Genomic DNA, 16,137 nt, shown 5'->3' on the forward strand with positions numbered 1-16,137 from the left:
ACCGAATGCATACTTCATTGTATGTTTATCCTCTAATAAGGTGGACCTAGCAATCCTTTGTGCTCCTAACAGGGTAGATCATTAGAAGTGGTCATTGTAAGCTTTAATAGGCCAACTTTATATTGCAGTATTGAAGTTTTGTGGGTATCATCCCCAACCTAGTTTTACTTTCTATTTGGAAGGTTTCTGGGTTACCAAATCACTGTGTACATGTGTTATGAGTGTTTGATCTCTCATATATGTAGTAGATTAGATGAATGAATGGTGAATAGTATTTATGGTTAAAGTGCTAAATTGTTTTAAAGTTTTGAAGTTATTGATTCACCCTCCCCTCTCAGTAACCTGTCATATCTTGAATATTTATAACAAGCACTATGATAGATATGTTATGCATGATGGAAGATTGAATCACTGTACTCTTTGGGTGAATGGGAAGAAGAAAATATTATTTCTTTTGATTGAAAGTCCAAATGAGATTAGTTTTACTCCAATAAAAGTTTGCATGGTTAATGGAAGAATCAAGCCTGTTTTTCCATAGTTCCTAGAGGACCAAGTGTTGGTAGTAATGACTGAGCAATAGAAGCTAGTAATGACTAAGTGATAGTAGATAGTGATAGCTGAGTACTAGTAGAAATTATAGAATTTTTGAATGAGTGTAAGGATATTGTTTATAAGGATATTTCTGATAGTTTACCACCAATGAGAAGTATAAGTCATTGTATGGATCAGATTCCTGGAGCTAGTTTACTTAACAAAGTACCATATAGATTGACACCTACAGATAATGAAGAACTTAATAGACAAGAGCATGAATTGTTGTAGAAAGGTTTGATCAAAGAAAGCTTGAGTCCATGTGTTTTACTTGTTGTATTAGCACCTAAAAAGAATAGAGAATGGAGAATGTGTATAGATTCTAGAGCTATTAAAAAGATAATAGTGAAATATAGGTTTCCTATGCCGATGATGGATGACATTATGGATTGTTTGAGTGGAAAAAAGTATTTTACCAAGATTGATTTGAAGAGTGGCTATCCTCATATCAAAATTAGAGAAGGTGATGAGCGGAAGACTACTTTCAAGACATAAGATTGTTTGTATGAATGGTTGGTTATGCCTTTTGGTTTGACTAATGCACCTAGTACTTTCATGAGGTTGATTAATGAAATTCTAAAAATATTTTTGGGTAAGTTTGTGATTGTTTAGTTGGATGATATTTTGATATTCAGTGAGACTAAGGAAGAACATTTTGAGCATATTAGACAAGTATTGTAGAGGTTGAAAGAGGAAAAATTGTTGACTAATCTAAAAAGGTGTTCTTTTATGCAAGAGGAGATTGTGTATTTGAGATTTGTGATTTTAGCTGATGGATTAAAGATGGATCTTGAGAAGGTTAAAGCAATTTTGAAATGGCCTACACCTGAGAATGTGGGTGAGGTAAGATAATTTCATGGTTTCACTAGTTTTTATAGAATGTTTATAAAGAATTTCAATGTTATTTGTAATGCTATGACTAAAACAATGAGGAGAGATCAAAAGGAATTCAAATGGACTCATGGAGTTAATAAGAGTTTTGAGACTTTGAAACAAAAGGTTGTTGAATTACTTGTATTGGCTTTCCCTGATTTTAACAAAGTATTTCAAGTTGAATGTGATGCAAGTGGTAATACAATTAGAGTTGTATTAAGTCAAGAAGGTAAATCCATTGCTTTCTTTAGTGAAAAGCTAAATAATGCCAAAAGGAAGTATTCTATGTATGATAAAAAAAATTATGTTATTATTCAAGCATTGAAGAAGTGGAGACATTATTTGATTTCTAAGGAGTTTGTGTTGTATATTGATCATAAAGCTTTACAATACTTGGGAAGTCAACATAAATTGAATCAGAGACATATGAAGTGGGTTGAGTACTTGCAAGGTTTCACATTTGTTATTAAGTATAAGAGTGGAGTTACTAACAGAGTTACTGATTGAAATGAAGGTTGAAGTTCTTGGTTTTGATGAAATGAAAGAGTTGCATGATGTTGATCCTAATTTTTCTGAGGGATGGAGAGAGTGTAGAGCACCAAATGTGACAAATCACATAAGTATGATGAGTATTTCATTCAAGAAGTAATGTTGTTCAAAGATATTCAGTTGTGTATTCTTGGAAGTTCTATGTGGCTGAATTTGATTAAGGAAAAGTATAGTGGTAGATTAGCTGGACATTTTGGAATTAATAAGACATTGAGTTTGCTGAAAGAGAAGTATTATTGGCCACAAATGTATAAGGATGTTTAAAAATTTCTAAAAAATTGTGGAGTTTGTCAAGTTATAAAAGGAGTGAGTCAAAATACTGGTTTGTATACACCTATTACTATTCTTGAGAAACCTGAGTGACATTAGTATTGCTGATTTGTATAAGTATCATGGGTCAAATGATAAAGTTGTTGTATCAAAAGATTATCCTAAGAAGCAGATTGAAGAAGTTGAATAGATATTGGATCTGAGAGCTAGCAAGAGCACAAGAGGAAAAGATTACTATGAATATTTGAAGTGGAAGAATAGGCCTATTGAAGATCCTTCATGGATTTCTCAATTTGAGTTGGATTCAACTCAAATTGTGACATCTCAATGATTCAAGAGAATCATTTCTTTCAACCCTAGTTATTTGATGTAGGAGCATCCTAGGTTGCCTTGTTATCCTGCTCATTTTTGTTTATTTTGCATGTTGATGTTGAGTTACTATAGCTCTAGTTGGTGTCGAGTTACTGTAGCACTTATTTGGTGCCAAGTTATTGTAGCACTTGGTGTTGAGTTACTGTAGCAATCTAGTGTTGACCGAGTGTCCCTTCATGTGTTGAGTTATCTAGTGTATGCCAAGTGACTCTTTGTGTGTCAAGATACCTAGTGTATGCCGAGTGACCCTTCATGTGCTGAGTTTTCCTATTTAAGCCAAGTGTTAGCATTTGGATGTGATTTCTGTGAGTCAAGGTGGGATTTATTTTGATTGCAATATTTATGTTAAGATCTTTTCTTGGGATGTGTCCAAATCATTGTTAGGTCATCTGTCCTCTCATGTAATGTTTCAAAATGATTTGTAAGCCATTTTGGCAAGTATATATAGGATTTTTAGGCTTAGAGTTGGCTAGTTTTTGGGAAGAGGATTGTAGAGTAGAACTAGAAAGGGTGGATTTTCTATTGGATCTTTGAATGTGAATGTATTTGTATTTGGCCGTAACCTAGAAGGCCTTATAGCTAGGCATGTTTGAAGATATCTTGATGAATCGATAAAAATACTTCACTCTTCTTCTTCTTTTGGTTGTTTTTCTTTGTATTTACTTCCATTGTGTTAACTCTTGTAGGGTGTTTTGGATAGCTGGGTGAGCCTTTTGGGCCCTAGTTATTCCACCCCCTTCCTTGCATCACTCAACTCACTCTAAAGAGAAAAAAAGGGTATGGAAGAGGAGAAGGTTCCTACCTTAGTGGACTATGCTAGCTCAGTAGACCATGATATGCCTATATCTCCATATAGGTATGAGGAGTTTTTTTGACTTTTAAGGGTGAGAAAGCCTCTATATAAAACATCAATCCTAATGAGGCCAATGTGAGGATCTTATGGGAGGAAATTCAAGAAAAGTGTAAGCCTACCCTAAGTGTTCTTCAAATTGTTAAAGCTATTTCAATGTGCTCTTTTTTCCCTAGACAAATGGACATTTCATGAGATCAAGAATCTCAGTTTAAAATATAGGGCCCTCTGTACTCAGTATGAGAATATTGTGGAGGGTGTGCAGGGGAGTGACATTATGGGCAAGAACAATTTGACTCAGGGTAAAATGGAGGTGTTGAGCTCAAGGTGGATAGAATGGAGAATACTTTGAAAAATATCCTCCAACATGGTTATGGTGGCATTAAGGTTTCTATGAACAATCTTAATACCCTTGTGGGGAAGTTGGAAGATTCTCTTGATGAGAAAATTGTTGTTAACCTTAAGGCTGATCTTGATGAAGCTTCTTGTTAGACTTGTAGCCTAGAGAAAGGACCAGAGCCAACATGAAAAAGAAAATCTCCACTTCTCCTAAAGAAATCCTTGGTCTCAAGGATGAAGTTCAAAAGATGTATAAGATTCAAGAGGAGAAGGTGGAATCCCTTAAGGACCTAGCTAAATGTTAATCTCCTAATATTTTTTTTCCATTTTTTGTTGGTTGTTTTGTATCTTCTAGTTTTTTGTGTTTTGTCATTTTTTGGGTGTCTGCTAGATTTTAACAACATTTTATCTATGGGATCTTTTTTATTATCTTGGTTGTTTTGTATATTCTAGTTTTTTGTGTTTTGTTGTTTTCTGGGTGTCTGCTAGATTTTAACAACATTTTATCTATGGGATCTTTTTTATTATCTTTTTGTAACTATGATGTAAAGAGTTTCAGATACTTTGATGACTTGTTTTTGCCATTAATCAAAAACAAAATATATAATGTAGACATGATTCAAATATTTTGAATTCAATGAAATATTTGAACATTTTTTCTCATTACTATCTATAAAATAAAACTAAATAGATACATAAACTAATATTTAATTCACAAAAAGTGAAATTCTAATATAATATATGTTAAATAATACTTTATATATATAAATGAATGAATATTTATATCATGTAATAATATGATCAAATTGTATGCTTTAACATATTGACTTAATATTTTTTTTCTTTTAGTATTATCATCACACCACCCTGAAGTGTAAATGCCAATTACATAGCTCAACATAAAAAGTACGACAACTATGATAGGTTGTTAATAGTATCAAGGAGGTTATTTAAGTTCCTACAACCTCTCAAACCTAAATATACTAGCTTTGAAAGATTTCCAATAGTATTAGGAAGGTAACTTAATTTATAGCACCATTTCAAGTCAAGTGTTGCAACTATGACAAGTTGACAATAGTATTAGGGAGGTTATTCAACCTATAACACCCTCTCAAGTTAAGGTGCTCTAGTTGAGACAGATCGCCAATAGTATCGGCCCATCACATCTTTCCAACTCCAATTGTTGCAACTGTGACATATTGCCAATAGTATTAGGAAGGTTATTTAACCTATAACACCATTCCAAGTTCAAATGTTGTAACTTTGACAGCTCACCAACGATATTTGGGAGGCTAATTAACCTTCTACACCCTCTCAAGTTCAAGTATAGCAGCCCTAAGAGATTGCCTATAGAATCAGGAACATTATCTAGGCTTTTACGTTTCTCCATGTTCAAGTGTTGTAGCAGATGTATGTTAGGAAGTGTAAATAAAGAGGAGATGAAAATGGTTTTGGTATCTTTGAGTTGCATAATCTTGAGTTGCCCAATGGTAACCATAGATCTCGAATGGCATTTCTTCTTTAATAATCCAAGAATCTTCTTTATTGGCCCTTTGTTCCTAATTGCAATGGGGCAATGTTCCAAGCGTAACCAAATGAGGCTTGGAGCAAGCACGGCTAGTGTTTCTTCTTTCAAGCCTTCGATGGGCACATTACGCAAATGAAGATAATGAAGGCCAGGTCTGCACATCATTTTAAGCGTCTCTAGATCTCCTCCATTGAGTTGAATGCGAGAGAAATTGTTGGATACAGAATTCACATGGGTTGCCTCCCATAGTCTACTGCCCACTTTCTCTTTTTCTGCAATTGTCTGCCCCATATCTCTCAAATGATCATGCATCTCAAAATTTCCTTTGCCATCAATCTTTATTAGTAACTTCATTGAAAGATTGGATATTGCAGTGTCTACCATTTTGTATAGAGAATTCCAGAAAATAGTGGGACAACTTCTATGTTCGCCGATAAAGAAGCAAGCAATGTCTACAAATATCTCTTTTTCTTCATCGCCAAGAGCATTATAACTGATTTTGAGTCTTTCATGAATGTCTGGATTGAGAACAATGTTATTAAAAGCTTCTTTCCAGCAATCTATGTCATCTTGCTTATCATATAAGAATGATCCAATGAATTCCAATGAGAGAGGATGCCCCTTACAAGCCTTGACTATTCCTTTCGACAGATATTTATAAGTGGTACTTGGAGATGCTCTGAGAAAAGCGTGCCAGCTAAATAAGTGAAGACTTTAATTTATACTCAATCCACTCATCTCATGAATGCAGTTGGATGAGATACCAGCAACATTGAGAATGTGTTTGTCTCTGGAAGTTATTATAACTCTGCTACCAGGAGCAAACCAATTCCCAACCAAAACATTCAGTTATATGATGGCATCCACATCATCCAAGATAAGCAGAACTCGCTTTCTTCTCAAACGTTCTCTGAATAAAAATGTTCCCTCATCAACACTATCCACTTCATCGCCATATTTGGATAAATCTTTGAGAACTTTTCTCTGTAATTTTGTTAATCCTCTAACAAATGAAGCAGCTTCAAAATCAGCATAAATTTGGTTGTACATGGCCTTGGCAGCTGTGGTCTTACCGATACCGCCCATACCTCATATTCTAGTTTTAAGCACTTCATTCATTGAATTGAGATTTAATTTCTCAATAAGAGAATTCTTAATGCTGTCCAATCCAACTGGATGCTTGGCAACTTCTAATGGTACTCTGTCCAATGTCATGATCACATCATTTACCACCGTCTTTACCAGCCGAGCTTCAAAGCTGCAATGGTCGAAATAGCTCAATGAAATGATTTATATTTTATATATTTGGATTTATTTTTACAGGTAATACTATTTGTTTTTTTTCTTTCTTGAAAAAAAATTGGTCTATTGAGTATCTCATCTTTACATAGAAGTGTTGTAAGGATTAGAAGTTATGGCAGATTCATTGAACAAGACATATTTTTCTAATAAGGTTTTATAATTTATATTTCTTAGTGTAGTCAAGTAGGTTTCAATTATAACAAGAGACACAATGCATCAAAGTTCCTGCCAATAATTAGAAAAGAAAGAAAATAGAGATTTATTTATAGAAAGGAAGGATAGAAAGAAAGAGCTAAAAGAGAATGTGGAATAATATGTTATTATAAGGACAAGTAGAGGTAGAATGAATTTTAAAAATATTAATGATTATGTTATTTTAAGAAATATATAAATAACAATAGAAATTATATTATATGAATGAACTACTCATTTCTAACAGTTCAATTCAATTATAAGTTGAAATATTTAATTTCAAAAAATAAATTGTTGATTACTTAATTCAAACTACCAAAATATATAAGTTTGAGGGCTAGTATTAGTTTTACAATTTGTAAAATGGTATAAAAAAAGAGCAAGATTGTAAAATAGAAACTAGTAAAACATAGTGTAAACTTAAAGAAATAACATTTTACAATTGACAAAAATAAACATCAATGTAAAACTAATAAATATATTTAAAATAAGAAATATAAAACATTTAACTCTATTTTTGAACTTGGTAAAAAAAATTTTTTTTGATGATAATTAATATTGATTAGACATTCATTTTTGTCCAAAGTGGTGTGGGATGGAAGATAAAAATATTACTTTTTGGAAAATCTATTCAACTTGTCACAAATGTGGAAAAGATAAAGTTGTAATTAATGCATTCATTAATGCATGATAGAATTGTTAGAAAATATTTTTATTTTTGTTAAAGAAAATTGAATTTTCTCCCTACCAAAAATAGTTTTGTCCAATGGAGTTAATGAAAAATATGATTTATAAAATAATAATAAATTGGAAACAAATATAAACATTTGAATATTCTTTCAATCTTTTAAATCCTATGAGTTGATTGGTCAATTGAATTAAAAAATAAAATTAAATGGAAGCAATAGTATCCTTTCTTTGGCGGGAACTAATAATTAGTCATCAAAATTATTGAAGAAGATATATATTGATACCCTTTTGGAAGTTTGAAGAGACTACAAGGTTCTAGATTCCAATCCTACTCCAGCATCTTAGAATGGTCCTAAGACTCATAAACGTAATAGGCCTAACTAGGTGTGGTTTCCTTAGAAACTACTCTAAAATGGGTTCATGGAATTGAAATGCTACTGACAAGAAGTTCCTTGACTCCAAAATACACCAAATCCAATCTCACTTAGCCAAATCAATACACCTTATCCATTTGATCCTTCAAATATAATCGCTAGCTGCTAAATACATAGGGATATTTAGCCTAGGGTAAGGAAGGAAAAATCGAAAACTCCATCCCCTGGGTCTATGCCTTTGGAATTTGAGTAGTCATCATCCTAACTTGATCCCTCCAAGTGAGCATACAAATCCACTAGTGGGAAGTCAAGTTAGGGCCCTATTTTGATGAATACCCTATATTTAAGGGTTTGATAGACTAATTTTACAAGAATCAACACAACTTGCTCCTTGATTTATGAAATGAATTCAAACCAACTATAATAGCATGATAACTCTCCCCTCTATCCAATCATGTCACTTTTATATGTTATAACATCGGTACCAATTAGTACCAATTGCAATTACAACAAAAATGCATAGAATTAGGGTATATTTTATTTATTTCAAAAGTATCCTTCTGTACAATGGTGCTCTCCCCCTTGAGAGAGATTAAAACTTCCTAAGATAACCTCCCTCCAATGGTTACAACCATATTTTGGTTGTTGGAGGTCATTTTATAGGTTTTTTAGCTTCTTGTCAAAAAGTTGCTAAGAAACTTTTAAAAAGTTGTTAACAACTTTTGCAAATAGTTGTTAACAACTTTTGCAAATAGTTGTTAACAAATTTTGCAAATAGTTGTTAACAACTTTTGCAAATAGTTGTTAACAACTTTTGCAAATAGTTGTTAACAACTTTTGCAAAAAATGCAATTTTGTCTTTAAATAGAAAAAATTGACTCCTAACCTTACTAGATGACTCAGAAAAGATCAAAAAAATATAAAAAACCATAGTTCAGACCTTTCTGGCCTTATTTAACTAAATTAAAGCAAAAACTCCTAACTAAGGGTCATATAGGATAAATATAAACAAGATTTATAAAACATCTTGATGCATTTTCCTATGCAAGTGATCAAGACCAAATGTGATTCATCACAATTCAAATCATGATGATGCAAAATTCAAATCCTAGTTGTTGATGAGTTGAAGACCCCTTTTTCCTTGTCCTTAGATGGGTTCCTTGCACCACCTTTGGTTTCCATGCTCTTTCTCTAGCTGTAGTTCTTCCTTCCTGCTCATCTTGCACTATTGGTCTATCTCCAACTTCATCCTCAAAACTCTCTAAATCACTTACTTGCATCATCTTTCTCCTCTTTCTTTGTCTATTGGTGGTCTTCTTGACCCTTTTCTTGGTTGATGGTGTAGGTTATTTCTTTACCTTCACCAATCTCTTTAATTTTCTCTACGTAGTAGGAGCTTCCACCTCTTGTTGCTTTCTTGGCTACTTGCTTCTTGATCATACTGCTTGCACTAGTTCAACTACTACATAAGGTGCAATAGGGGCCTACACACATGGTTTTGCTACTATCACACCTTTTGAAGGTCCTACAATAGTAAAAGGAGTTGTTGTAATTACTTTAGTCTTTCCTCGAGCTTTCATTTCTCGTGCAATACCTTTTATCACATTAAACTCTTCTCTTGTCATTCTAGATTCCTTAAGGATAGAATCAATAACTTTCTCCACTTTCTTCTTTCTCTCTTTGATGTGTATGTCTAATTGAATTATTCTCATCTTTTCCTCATGAGTTCCCCATCTAGGGCACTTTGTGTCCGTCTTTGATTGGAGTATGATCTATGCATACCCTTCTATGAACTATGTGCTCATATCATGTCCCATAGGCTCTATAAACTTAACCCTTGGTACCACAGCTTCCTTACAAGTGTTAATAGTTTCTACCATGAAGCATATTTTATCCTTGTATTTCTTCACCATGGAGGGAAGTATTCTATACCTTTGTTTCATCTTTTTCTGAAAGCTCTTCATCATCATGTTAATGTCATTATCTTTAACATTTAGTAACTTTGATGTATAGCATTGAGTCACCATCTTCATTGTACACTGGCTGCTATTTCAATTTGGCATAATAGAAAAATTATTTGTAGCATAAAAGAATAAATGAGTCAGTAGGGACTCAAATCTAAAGACTGCACTCTTTGTCTTCTTCACCTTTGTAATGTTATCCAATAAGTGCAATCTAATAGTCTCACATAAATTAACTTTTCTTCCTTTCATAGCCAGTACATAAGTTGCATGCAAAGATCTAGCCAGTACAAAGTTAACCCTTGATCCATGGTTGAACTTGTACCCTAATATCTTGCTTAGAAATTTTATTCATTTATCTTGAATGGATTCTACCTTCATATTTATTCTGTCAACCCTTGTATTCAAGTTTGTCTATACCATCTTCTTGACATTCTTCTCATTAACAATATTGTAACCTTCATTACTCAATCTTGTGACCTTATGAATTAGGTCATTTATCAATAACAATTTGTGCATCACCTAACCATGACATAACATTGTTTACCCTACTTAGAATAACTTGGGTCGAATCATGATTATAAAATTTTGTATAAAACACACACTTCACTAGATTTAAGCCATCTAGGTGTGCATACTCAGACTTCAAGGACAAGTCATTGTTACACATTTTTCTCAAATCTTGATGAATATCATCATCACCTATATTTTCTATCTTGTAATGGATATAACTTTTGATATCCACAACATGTAACACATTTTCTAGAACTTGCAAAAATTTGTCCATTGGGTCATCCAATAGTGACACAAATGGATGTTTCTTTAATACATACCATGGTCAATCACTCACATCATACACATTTTGACTAGCCATTTAATTGTAACTACAAATACTTAAAAACTAGATTCAAGCTTCACAAAATATCCTAAAATTATGATTTAGGGCTTTTGCAACTTTCCACTTTACAAACTTCATTTCGTACTTCAATTCATTGTCAAATCACTCATCAATTCACTCAAGACACTTTGTATAAACAAATGGTACATACAATCTTTCTTGCAATCCTTAAATCATTTCAAATCACACTATGCATTATATGTGTATCTACCATGGATTAAAATATTGTCTCATTTTCCAGTAAGCTTGATTTCTCAATTCCCACTCATTATGATTGTATCTAGACTTGCACACTTGACCATAGCTTCCTCTCTATGTCCTTTACCTTCTTTTAATTGCACAACTTCCAACTCTCTCTCTAATATCAATTCTGACCAACTAATTCTCTACTACTACTAGGATAGCTTAATTTAGATAAGATTAGTCACAAGAAATCTATGACTTCAACTTCCCTTTAGATGCATCAAAGACCTATTCTTCCAAAACTATACATGAACTCTCTTTATTACAAGCTTTCAAAAATTCTTTCTTAAATTCATCAATGTTTTCCTTAATTGTTTCCTTCTGACTATTCCTACTTCCATTTTCACTTCTTCTACCATTCCTATTATTGTTCCTCCTATTATTCAGATTCCTATTGAAATTCCTTCTGTCCACTCCACAGAATCTTGATTTGTATCCAAATTTATTTCATAACTTCTATTTTGATTCTGAGGTTCTCTGTGATCCCTTACAATGTGTCTATGGTACGTTTATAACATACAATATTCTTTCTTTCACCACTAGGTTTCTCTCCATCAATGGATCTACTCTAGGATCTAACTTTTTTATTATTTGCAGACAATTATTACCATCAAATTTATGTTTCTTACATTCTATGGCTTTATGTCCATAACCATGACAATTATGACAATAGAAATTAGTAATAGGTTTAAAATACATACCTATGCAATCTCTCTTCATGTGTCTAACTTCATTACATAAGAAACATCTACCTCTAAATTCACATTTAACTTCCTTGGGTAAATCCTCTTTCTTAGGTTCATCAACTTTCTTTTTTATCTTAAGTTCATCAGGTTTCTCTAACAAACCAATTTTATTAACTTCTTCAGACCATTGGATCTTTTCCTTAGGGGTTTCTACAATAGGATCTTGTTCTTTCCTAATCTCTTGAACTTTCTTTGCTAACTTTTCTCCAATAGGGTATCCAAGACCTATCTCGTCATAAGAGGGCCTCTTGTGAAATATATGTTCATCAATTTTCTTAGAACTTGTGTAAAGTTTCTCTAACTATTGTTTGGCTTGTGTTAACTCTCCTTTCACAATAATGTTTTAATTTTCCAACTCATCATGTTCTATCTTAATAGTATCTAACCCAGATGTTACTTGACTCAACTAGGATCTAACGTCTTGATTCTCAAATTTTAGATCATGTTCACTTTTACTATCATTAGACTTCAGACTCAACTTAAGTTCAACAATTTTCAACTCATGTTTCAAGATCTCACTTTCTTTCTTGAGATTTCCTACTTCATCATTGTGACAAGTCTGAATAATTGATTCTTTGCTAGATTCTAGATCATCAATCTTATCTTTAGTTTTCCAATATAAACTTTTGCATCTTCATATCTATCTTTCAAGATATCTCTTTCCTCAGTAAGAAGGTCAATCTGTTCAAGAGCTTCTTCAAGCTTTTTCTTCAACTATTTCATATTCACTAGGATCTTACTTAAGTTGTTAAGCCTCTTCAAAGTAACTATGCTATAATACCAATTGTTAAAAATAGATAATATTGAGGGGGGGTAAATTAGTATTCTACAAACTTTTACCCACAATTGAATATTGTTAATTATGTTATAACTTGTATATGAAAGTAAACCAACAATGGTGAAAAATAATATAATGATGCACATAGAGAACTCATAACACCATTATTTGTTAACTAGGGAAACCCTGGCCAAGGGAAAACCCTAGTGGGGATGATACCCACTAGATGATTCAATAAAGAATAGAATCTTGTTAAGGATATTGACCCTATTAGGAGTCTAAGAATTACATATAGTGTCTCGAGTCCTTGTTGGAGGACTAGGTCTTGTTAGAAGCCTCAACCCTATTAGGGGTTGGTAGAATAGATATAATGTACGCAAGAAGATGCCACTACCCTAACATGCAATTATACAATTCAATTCTTCACAAGAATACACACACACACACACACACACACATAATACTTTCTTTCTATTGTACCTTTCAATTCTTCTAATCATACATTAGAACTCACATCACATAAGGCTCACTTAATAGTTGGCATATCACTTATAGATCACACATTACATCACTTGACTTCCCATCTAACTGCACAAGATAAGATCTTTACTTAAATACCTTGCATATTAGAAAACAATTTCTCAGTTGGCCTTCATGTATTCACATGTTTGACATAATACACATATTTGGATCATCATGACTTAATAATTATTTTGTAAGCAAAATAATCTCTAAAGCCATACAATGCTCTATTATACAATGTAGAATACCCACACTGGTATTTCAACTATAACTCATGTTGTACTATCTATATAGATCTGTGCACTAACATACATCATCATGATAGTGTCATAGAGATTTCCTTAGCTACACATAAGCTAACTCTTAATGAGTCATCTATACACATCTCATCTATCTCTATAATGCTATAAACTATCTAACACTTAGACAATTTTCTAACTCTAAATGCAGAAATGAAATGTTGAATACATGTTGCAATAAATGACAACTATCAAGACATCTATTTGACCATATTTCTAACATAGGATATTTAGGATGTCCCTTCCCTAAGTACTCCAACAATAAATCCTTATTATCTTAATTAATGTGAATAGCCAAAACCCCATAACCCATACTTTTATTAATGTTTCCACTTGATTACAAAAGATCACATGTAAAGCCAGCCTAAATAGGGCCTTGGTATCTAACACATAGGATCCTTTGGTGGTTGCTTGCAGGCCCCAACATCTATGGTGAACCACTCACCTAGGGAATCTACCCTACTCACAAATCTAGAGCCAAGATCACAAAAGAGTTTAGGGGAAAATATAAATAGGGTCCCATGTACCCCTAGTCCCAAACCCTAACACATACATGAAGCATAATCACATAAAAAGCATCATAGAATCAAAAAGATATAAATAACTTCCATTTTGTAGGAACCAAAAAATTCAAAAGCCTTTGGTGTCTTAAACAACAATTAGGAACATGAAAACTCAAGTAGGAGGTCAAATCGGTTTAAAAAACCCAAAGCATACATATATATTTTCAAAGCATATAGCATGCTCAAGAACCATGGATCAGATCACATGAAAGATATCTCAATACAATATTCCATCAAAAGAGTTACCAACAGCCCTCTAACATAAATAATATATCTCCAAGACTAGTGACAAACTACTATAGGAAAATACTTAACAATTTTCACAAGTAGAAACTCAAAGCATATAAATAACTCTAGGAATAAAATATAAAATTATATAACATCAAGAGAACATATAAAAAGATCTATATTTTATTAGATTAATAATATAATTAATAAGTTTGATCCATACCTCAAGTCCTATGGACCTATGGAGATCCAGCAAAAGCAAGAACAAAGAGGAAGTAAATCCAATTTGAGATGCATCATTCAAGACCATTGCAATTTAAAAAATCTCTATGGTTGAAGAAGAATCAATTGTACAAAACCAATTTTCTCTCTAAGTTGCTTAAACCCTCACATATAACTATTTCTCCAAATGGAAATAAAATCACAAATCCTTAAAGAATTATACTCACAAACTCTCCATTGCATATCATTAATTTTTCTCCATAAAAATATTCATAAAAAGTACAACTAATCTCTCTTCTACCCTTAAGCCATCCTACACCTCCTCCCCCACCCATTATATTTTCATTTCGACTACATATATATGTTTTGAATAGCTTTCATACCTCTTTAGGGGAAAAGACACCACCCTTTTAAATAAAAGTAATTCCAAAATCTGAAATTGCCTGTGTTTATGTAATTAACTACCATTTTACAAGTTGTTTAGGCATATTAGGGATAATTAAGGATATTTAAGGGTATATAATGAACAAATGATCCAAAAATTATGTAAATACTATCTCTAGTCCTTTATAACCCATTTTTTATGCCCATCGTTGAAATGGTCTCATATTCTTCCACATGGGTAATACATTTTATTGTTTTCTCTTGAATTGAAGTTATAACCATCCTTTGTATGTTAGGGAGTTTAATTCTCTTTTAAATATTTATTTTTTCTTATTTTACCCCTTTTAATTTCTTTTTTTGTATAATCTATTAAATTTATCTTTATAGATCTAAGTGTATTAATAAACCACTCGCATATAATTTATAACACACACAAACAATTAAATACATCAACTATGTAGTCATGTATATTTAAATATGTATAAATATGTGCACCCATATATGCTTATATTTAAATATACCAAAAAAATATTGTAGATAGTTTACATGAACATACAAATTCTAAACATTGGAATTCACCAATCAAACCATCAAAACAAATGATAAAAACATAAACCTTGGGCTAGGTGACTAAATTCCTTTTAAATTTCTAAGCATATAAGAAGGCCGATAGGGATCATGGTTTCATCTCTTTTTAAACAACAATTGGTTCGAGGATTTTGAGGCACACTTAGTGTAAGAATTTTCCTTAGGGAAAAATTCACCCAAGATCAAGAGGCTCAAACACTAGCACAAAAATGGACCAAAGTATGATCAGAATAATAATAATGAGAATGCTCTCTAGTGTAAAATACACAATAGGAGTGCCTGTATATAAAGGCCTCTAAGATGCATCTAGAATTTCTCTAGAATGAGCTAGGAGATAAGCTTGACAACTAAGAACAAATCAACCAGAAGTGGATTATCCTCCATTGTGTATGAATGTACATGCAACAATGAGAGGATAAGTATGACAAGGTGTATCTCATGTAGAGATGTTGTAGACACCATGTGCTTAAATTAGATGCTAACTCCTATGTTGTAGAAACCATGTGCATAAAAGAGTTGTTAACTCTTGTGTTGTCAATAAGACAACTCAGATGAGTGTGCATACTCCTAGGTGTCAAACTAATAAATAATAAAATAATTTATTAACCCAAGTAAACTTAAGTAAAGTTTAAATAGTGAATACTAATTTACACCAACACCCCCCCTTAAGTGCAACTTAGGGGAATACACTTAAGCATACAAAATGCATGATGGGTCTTGACTATGAGGCCATGTTAGGTACCCATGTACAAAAGAAATTCTCTACATATAATGT

The 16,137-nt window shown here is 32.5% G+C and overlaps 1 pseudogene across 1 annotated transcript in view; it reads right to left on the reverse strand.

Moving 5' to 3' along the window:
• Nucleotides 1–1,624: 1,624 nt before the first annotated feature.
• LOC149547692 (uncharacterized) overlaps nucleotides 1,625–16,137 on the reverse strand; it is a 103,499-nt pseudogene continuing 88,986 nt past the window's right edge. The window contains exons 5-7 of the transcript XR_016354268.1: nucleotides 13,905–13,917; nucleotides 4,764–5,360; nucleotides 1,625–1,661 (exon numbers count right to left, since the gene is read on the reverse strand). The product of XR_016354268.1 is annotated as an uncharacterized LOC149547692 (transcript). The remainder of the gene's footprint in view (nucleotides 1,662–4,763; nucleotides 5,361–13,904; nucleotides 13,918–16,137) is intronic.

Source organism: Cupressus sempervirens, chromosome 7 (assembly GCF_028749045.1).
Source record: "Cupressus sempervirens isolate cs-2001-9-10 chromosome 7, ASM2874904v1, whole genome shotgun sequence".
Classification (NCBI taxonomy): Eukaryota; Viridiplantae; Streptophyta; class Pinopsida; order Cupressales; family Cupressaceae; genus Cupressus; species Cupressus sempervirens.